This window comes from Myotis daubentonii, chromosome 3, assembly GCF_963259705.1.
Source record: "Myotis daubentonii chromosome 3, mMyoDau2.1, whole genome shotgun sequence".
Classification (NCBI taxonomy): domain Eukaryota; kingdom Metazoa; phylum Chordata; class Mammalia; order Chiroptera; family Vespertilionidae; genus Myotis; species Myotis daubentonii.
The window spans coordinates 79,858,726-79,866,640 of NC_081842.1; the positions used below are offsets into that span (position 1 = coordinate 79,858,726).

Genomic DNA, 7,915 nt, shown 5'->3' on the forward strand with positions numbered 1-7,915 from the left:
GAAGATCTCAGTTTTAACGATTGAAAAGGTATAACCACTAATGTGGGTGACTTTACAACCTCAGAAAAAACAATCCCAAAAAACTCTAACTCCTTTCCTTAAGTTTTAGTGTATGTATGTCTCTTTCATCTAGACTATAACTTCCAGAAAGGCGTGACCATGAACAGAACCATGACATTTTTGTTTCCTCAATCTCTAAGATAATTCCTAGCATACAATATGTCATCAATAAATACCTGATTAATAAACTATCAATGGAATAAACTTCCCATGCAAAAGTAATTGCTTCAATTCAGAACACCAAGAAAGTGCCTTCCCTGATTGTTGCTGCTGGTGTTGGTGAATTTGAAGCAGGCATCTTCAAGAATGGACAGACCTGTGAGCATGCCCTGCTGGCTTACACACAACATGTGAAATAGCTGGATGTTGGTGTTAACAAAATGGATTCCACTGAGCTGCCTTGCAGCCAGAAGAGAGACAGGGATATTGTTAAAGTCAGCATCTACATTTGAAAAAATGGCTATAACCCTGACCACATTGCTATGACAGACACATTTGTGCCAATTTCTGGTCAGAATGGTGACAACATCCTGGAGCCAAGTGGTCACATGCGAGTGGAACCATGCTGTTTGAAGCTCTGGATTGTATCCTGCCACCAGCTTGTCCAATTGATAAGCTCCTGTATCTGCCCCTCCAGGATGTACTGTCCCTGTGGGCTGAGTGGAGACTGGTCTTCTCAAACCAAGCATAATGGCCACCTTTGCTCCAGTCAATGTTAAAACTGAAGTGAAGTCATTGCAATGCACCAGGAAGCTTTGAGTGAAGCTCTTCCTGGGGACAATGTGGGCTTCGGTATCAAGAATATGCCTGTCGCCGAAACCGGTTTGGCTCAGTGAATAGAGCGTTGGCCTGCGGACTGAAAGGTCCCAGGTTCGATTCCGGTCAAGGGCGTGTACCTGGGTTGCGGGCACATCCCCAGTAGGAGATGTGCAGGAGGCAGCTGATCGATGTTTCTCTCTCATCGATGTTTCTAACTCTCTATCTCTCTCCCTTCCTCTCTGTAAAAAAAATCAATAAAATATATTTTTTTAAAAAAAAGAATATGTCTGTCAAATATGTCCCTCATAGCAATGCAGTTGGTGACAGCAAAAATGACCCACTATGTTCTGCCAGGGTGATTGAGTGTCGACCTATGAACCAGGAGGCCATGGTTCAATTCCAGGTCAGGGCACATACCCAAGTTGCTGGCTGGATCACCAGTGTGGGGTGTGCATGAGGCAGCCAATTGATGATTCTCTCAGAATTGATTTTCTATCTCTCTCCCTTACTCTCTGAAATCAATAAAAACATATTTTTTAAATTGTATTTTATTTCTTAAAGTATTACAAAGAATAGTACATATGTTTCCTTTTTTTCCCCATTGAACTTCCCCTGGCCTCCCTTACCCCCCAGTCTCTTGTGTCCATTGGTTATGCTTATATGCATGCATACAGGTCCTTCAGTTGATCTCTTACATCCCCCCAAAACATATTTTTAAAAAGACCTATCAAAGGAAGCTGCTGACTGCACGGCTCAGGTGATTATTCTGAACCATCCAGGCCAAATCAGTGCTGATATGCACCTACGCTGGATTGTCACATAGCTCACGTTGCTTGCAAATTTGCTAAGCTGAAGAAGATAATTGATCATCATTCTGGAAAAATGCTGGAAGATGGTCCAAAGGTTTTGAAGTTTGGTGATGCTGCCATCGTCGATATGGTTCCTAGCAAGCTCATGTGTGTTGAGAGCTTCTACCTTCCTCTGGGCCATTTTGCTGTTGATGACAGGAAACAGACAGTTGCTGTGGGTGTCATCAAAGCAGTGGACAAGAAGGCAGCTGGAACTGGCAAAGTCACCACGTCTGCCCAGGAAGCGCAGAAAGCTAAATGAATATGATCTCTAATACCTGCCAGTAATCCCTAATCTATTACTGATTACCTTAATGGGTAATAGAAGAATAGTCTCTGAACTGTTTGTCTCAATTGGTCACTTAAGTTTAATAGTAAAAGACTGGTCAATGATCACAATGCACCGTAAAATTACAGAAGGAAAGGAGATTCTGTGGACCGTGTGTGTGTGTGTGTGTGTGGTAGTTTTTAAGTTATTAGCTTGTAAAATCAGTACTTTTTAATGGAAACCACTTGACCGAAAATCTTTCACAGAATCTTGAAAAGATTCCCATTAAAACAAAGTTTAATGAGAATAAATAAGTAAAATAAAATAAAATAACATAAAACCAGAAAAGCAAGTTGAATACTTCTGACATGTGGAATCTCTTTTGATTTCTCCTTCTGCCACCTCATTTCTGCCTCTTGTGCTGCATTTCTCTTCTGCTTCCAGCCAGAGAAAGTTTTGGGGTTAAGCACTCATCTGATTAGATTGGTACTACCTGGATAATCCAGGACAATCTCCTTATTTCATGGTCCATAATCTTCGTTACATCTGCAAAGTCCCATTTGCCATGTAATATCACAAACATACTTACAGGTTCTAGAGATTAGAATGTGAACATTTTGAGGAGCCATCATTCTGCCTACCACAGTGCCAATTCAACATCGTAGTTTTAAAATATTTCTTGTCCATTATTTTTTTTTAAATATATTTTATTGATTTTTTACAGAGAGGAAGGGAGAGAGATAGAGAGTTAGAAACATCGATGAGAGAGAAACATCGATCAGCTGCCTCCTGCACATCTCCTACTGGGGATGTGCCCGCAACCCAGGTACATGCCCTTGACCTGAATCGGACCCGGGACCTTCCAGTCCGCAGGCCGACGCTCTATCCACTGAGCCAAACCGGTTTCGGCTTCTTGTCCATTATTTATAGGGATGAAATACTAATAAAAATATAACATTTACATTTATTTATTAATTTACTCCCTCTGGCTAAAACAAAGGGGAAAACTTAAACAAAATATTTCCTATAATTTTGTCCTCTTTATTTTCTTCTGAAATTCTAGTTGGCTCATTCCTGGATCCAGATTTGATTATAATTCATTGCTAAATATGGAGTTCTTCTCTGTGTATTTGCCTACACTCAAGCATATACACAGAGGTATGAAGGTTGTTTGTAAAATGTCCTTTCACAGTTTACTGAGTGTTTCTCTTTGTTTGTTTGTTAAAGTGCCATGATTAGGCAATACTACAAAATAAAATAGCTAAACTTTATGTATCTCATCTCATCGAAGGCATCACTGCTCTCCCAGACACGTGGTTCCCACTCCTTTCAAGAATTCTGTTTGTACATGTGCCTGCTGCAGCAATTTACTGCCACCCTGCAGAAGTTATGAAAAGGAATGCTTTGTGCAAATATGTATCCACATTCCAGGGCCTAGCAGTCTTGTTCGAGCCTAGCACCCTGCTTAGCCCATAGTCAGTGTATATTTGGTGCTTATATATATTTATACAATTAAAAGTAAGGAAGCAGAGAAGAGCATGAATGGGGTTACATAAAGCAGAATAACAGCAAATGCAAATTATACTTTCTCTACTACCAGTAGAAATACCTAAAACTTAATGTAAAATAGGAACTCATAAAATCCAACATCATAAAATGAAAATTAAGTAATTTGTATTTATGCATTGACTTAATTTCTCTTTAAAAATGCAACATATGCCTTACAGGCAAGGTCTTTAAGTTTTAAATGTTAATGCTTTCATTTTTTGTATCTCAAAGATAAATAAAAAGCTCCAACAGTGAGCTAAGTACTATACAATATTGAAGGAGAATGAACAAGGGGGCTGAGCCTTACAGTGTTGAGCTAAGGAGAACGCACACTAATTAAAAAAAAAAAAAAAAAAAAAAAAAAAAAAAAAAAAAAAAAAAAAAGACCAGGACCCTTGAGGGAAGACATTGTAATAAAATAGCAAGTGTAAATCGTAGTAATTTCCCTATTTGCCCAATCCTTTCTCCTCCCTTCCCAAAGGCTTTTCTCAGGTAATTATAAACTGTGGAAAGGGAATACATAGAATTTTTTGAGGGATGTTGGATACAAAGTCTGAGTGAGCACTGAGTTCAATACCCAGTGAACCAAAGTGATTAAAAAGGCGGGGCGGGGGGGACAGGGGGAGTTTCAGTAGGAACACTGCTTTCTATGGGCCAATGAGACAGGAAGAAAAGTAATAAAAAGAAATCTATCAAATAACATTAAGGACAGTTCAATGATATTATGGAGGCAGTGGGAGGTTACATATATATATGTATATATATATATATATAAAGAAATAATTGTCATGAATAAAAAGATGTGTTATCCAATGACAAATTTAAAATAATCTTTTTAATAAGACAATTCTTACATCTGAAGTTCTTTATGAAAGCTGTATTCTGTTTCTCAAAGATTTACTTTAGACATTAGATACCAAAATACCTATTTTAAACATGTGTTTATTTGACAAATATTTATTCATTGTTTATAACATACCAGGTTCTTACATTGTAGCGGTGGAAATCAGACCAGGAGCATAAATAAGTAAATGATATAGCATATTTGAAGGCACTAGGTCCTATGCAGAAAAGAAAAAGTAAACCAGGTTAAGGTGTGCCAGCAGTGCCAGGATGAAAAGCTGGGCTATAATTTTAAGTGAGCTTGCTATGGAAGCCTCATTGTAAAGTCAAGGTGAGTGTTAGCTATTGCAGCTATTGGTGAGAAAATATTCTAGGGGAAGAAATGGCTAAGGCAAAGTTCCCAGGATGGGAGCATACTGGCATGGCGCTCCCATGCCGGAAATCAAGAGGGTCGGCATGGCTGTGGTAGAGTAACCGGGGGCAAAGCAGTCGAAGATGCGGTCAGAGAAGTAATGGAGGGGCCAGGTCATGTAGATACTTTGTAGGACTTTTAAGGACTTTGGTTTTGTCTGAGGGAAATGAGAATTCATGAAAGAATTTTGAGCAAAAACTGCCATGACCAGACTTATGTTTTCAAAGAATATCCTTGAATTCAGTGTTGGTGACAAACTGCAGAGGGACAAAGATAGAAGCAGGGAAACCACTTAGAAAGCCATTGTAACTATCCAGGTGAGAGATGATGATAGTTCAGATCCTAGAAGGAGAAAAGGAAGTAGTAAGAAGTAATTATACTACATATATTTGGAGGCTTATCCCACAAGGATTTCCTGATGACAACAGAGTATGAAGGAAGGAGAGGGCTTGAGGATGACTCTAAAGTTCTAGTCCAAGCAATTTGAAACATGCTATCAGCCAAAATAGGGAAGGCTGCAAATAGAATTAAAATAAACAAGATTTCAGTTTTAGGCATGACATGCCTATTAGCCATTCAAATAGAGATGGCAGGCAGGCCGTTGTTTATATGAGCCTGGAGACCTAGAGTGGGGTTTGGTCTGGAGATACAAATTTGGAAGTCTTCAGCATTTAAAAGGTGTTTGAAGACATGTGATTAGCGATATTACATAGAGAATCGATATAAATGAAGATGAGAAGAGGACCAAGTCACACACTTACGTACTCCAGCATCAAGAGACTAAGAGAGCTCTGGCTAGGTGGTTCAGTTGGTTGGAGCATCATCCCATACATCAAAAAGCTTGTGGGTTCAATCCCCAGTTGGGGCACATATGGGAGGCAACAATTGATGTTTCTCCCTTCCTTCCTCTCTCTCTAAAATCAATTTTAAAATAATGCTCGGATGGGGATTTTTTTAAAAAAAGAAAGACTGGGAAATGCAGAGGAAATGATGATGGAAAATGAGAAGGAACAACCAATAAGGTGGGAAAAAAATATGATGGGAACTGGAGACCAAGTGAAGGAAATGTATTAAGGAAGATAACATGACCACTGTGATAGGGGTCACATACAATGAGGACTGCAAGTTGACCACTGCTTTTAGCGGTGTGGTGTTCATAGGTGACGTTGGTAAGAGCAATTTCAGAGGATTAGGGGGAGTGACAGTTTAACTGGAATCAGTTTAAGAGAGAATGAGAGGTGGAAATTTGGAGATTCTGAAAATAAAGGAATCTTCAAGAATTTTTGAAGCAAAGGGGAGCTAAAAAATAAGAAAGTACATATCTAGTGAGAGGAATAGAAGAAAATAATTAAGCAAATAGGTGGTATGGCTTCAGTGTTCAAAAAAAAAGAATGATGGAAAAGCTCTTGTCACTGGATTACATTAATATCTAATATTTGGATATGTTATGTTATTAAGCAAAGTTTTAGACATTACTCACTCTAATAAAATTCGAAAGCTGCTTAAATATGTATTTAGAGTCATATAGTTTTCTAGCAATAAAGAATCTTCAAAATTCTTCAACACTCCAGGCAGGTAAATACATTTGTTACAGAGAGGAATTTGTGACAAACTCAAAATCTAAATTTCTCAGCTCTCAGTATTATCTTTATTGTTCATTGGTGGTATTTAAAGAAAAATGCAATACTTTTTATGGCATATATTTGCATATAACATGGAATAAATTAAAGATATAAATATGTTACCTTGATACATTTATGTACTATAATATGATCACAGTCATAGCAACATTTATCCCATTAGATTGTTATAGTACAATATTGTTGTCTATATTCACTATACTATGCATTAGATCACCATGATTTATTTACTACTTGTTGCAAGTTTATACCTTTAAAAAACATCAATTTTATCCCTCCCTCCTCAATCACCTGGTAACCACCATTTTACTCTGTCTTTTTTGCACTTGGCTTTTTTTAGATTCTGCATATGATATTGTACAGTATTTGTCTTTCTCTGTCTGACTTATCTCACAATCTCACTCAGCATAATGTACTCGAGGTCCATCCATATTGTTTAAAGTGGCAGGGTATCCTCCTTTCTCATGGCTGAATAATTTTCCATTGTGTATATACACTACATCTTTTTTATCCATTCATTCTTTGATGACCATTGAGGTTGTTTCCATATCTTGGCTATTGTGAATAATGTTGCAAAAAACATGGGAGTGCTGATTTCTGTCTTTCTGGGTACACACCCTGTCCTGGAATTGCTGGATTATATGGCAGATATATTTTTAATTTTTTAAAAGAATCTCCATATTATTTTCCATTGTGACTGAATATTGGTTGGACTGATTTACATTCTCACCAACAGTGTATAATGATTCCCTTTTCACTACAATCTCACCAGCACCTGTCGTTTCTTATTTTCTTAATGATAGCCATTTTAAGGAGTATAATGATATCTCATTGTGGCTTTGATTTGCATTTCCCTGATTAGTGATTCTGAGCATCATTTTATGTGCCTGTTCACCCTTTTGAAGTCTTCTTTGGAAAAGTGCCTAGATAGTTATTTTGCCCATGTTTAATCTGATTTTTTGCTGTTATTAAATTGTATGAATTCTTTATGTAGTTTGGATATTAACCTCTTATCTGAAATACTAGAGGCCCGGTGCACGAATTCGTGCATGGGAGGGGTTCCTTGGCCTGGCTGGTGATGGGGGCCAATTGGGGTCATCTTGCCCAGTCCCAATCAGGGCCGATCAGGGCCAGCAGGTTGGGGGGAGGAGGGGAGACCATGGGAGGTTGGCCAGCCGCAGAAGGTTGGCTGTGGGAGCACACTGACCACCAGGGGGCAGCTCTTGCATGGAGTGTCTGCCCCCTGGTGGTTAGTGTGAATCATAGCTACCAGATAGCTGTCCAGTCCTAATGATCACTTAGGCTTATATATATACAAGCATTGCCCCCCGCCCTGCAGGGTCACAGATCTGGGTCCCGGACCGCGGACAGCCTTGCTTGCTGCTACCTGCCTTCAGTATGCAAATTAGCCTCCATCTTGTTGCTTCAGGGTGGGGGTCTCCACTGGGGTGCCTGGCCAGCCTGGGTGAGGGGATGATGGCTGTTTTCTGGCTGGTGCGCAACTGAGGCTCCCAACCTCTTCTTTTTTTCTTTTTTT

The 7,915-nt window shown here is 39.0% G+C and overlaps 1 pseudogene; it reads left to right on the forward strand.

Annotated features, from left to right (window-relative positions):
* Positions 1 to 323: 323 nt before the first annotated feature.
* On the forward strand, positions 324 to 1,929 carry LOC132229308 (elongation factor 1-alpha 1-like; annotated as a pseudogene).
* The last annotated feature ends 5,986 nt before the right edge of the window (positions 1,930 to 7,915 follow it).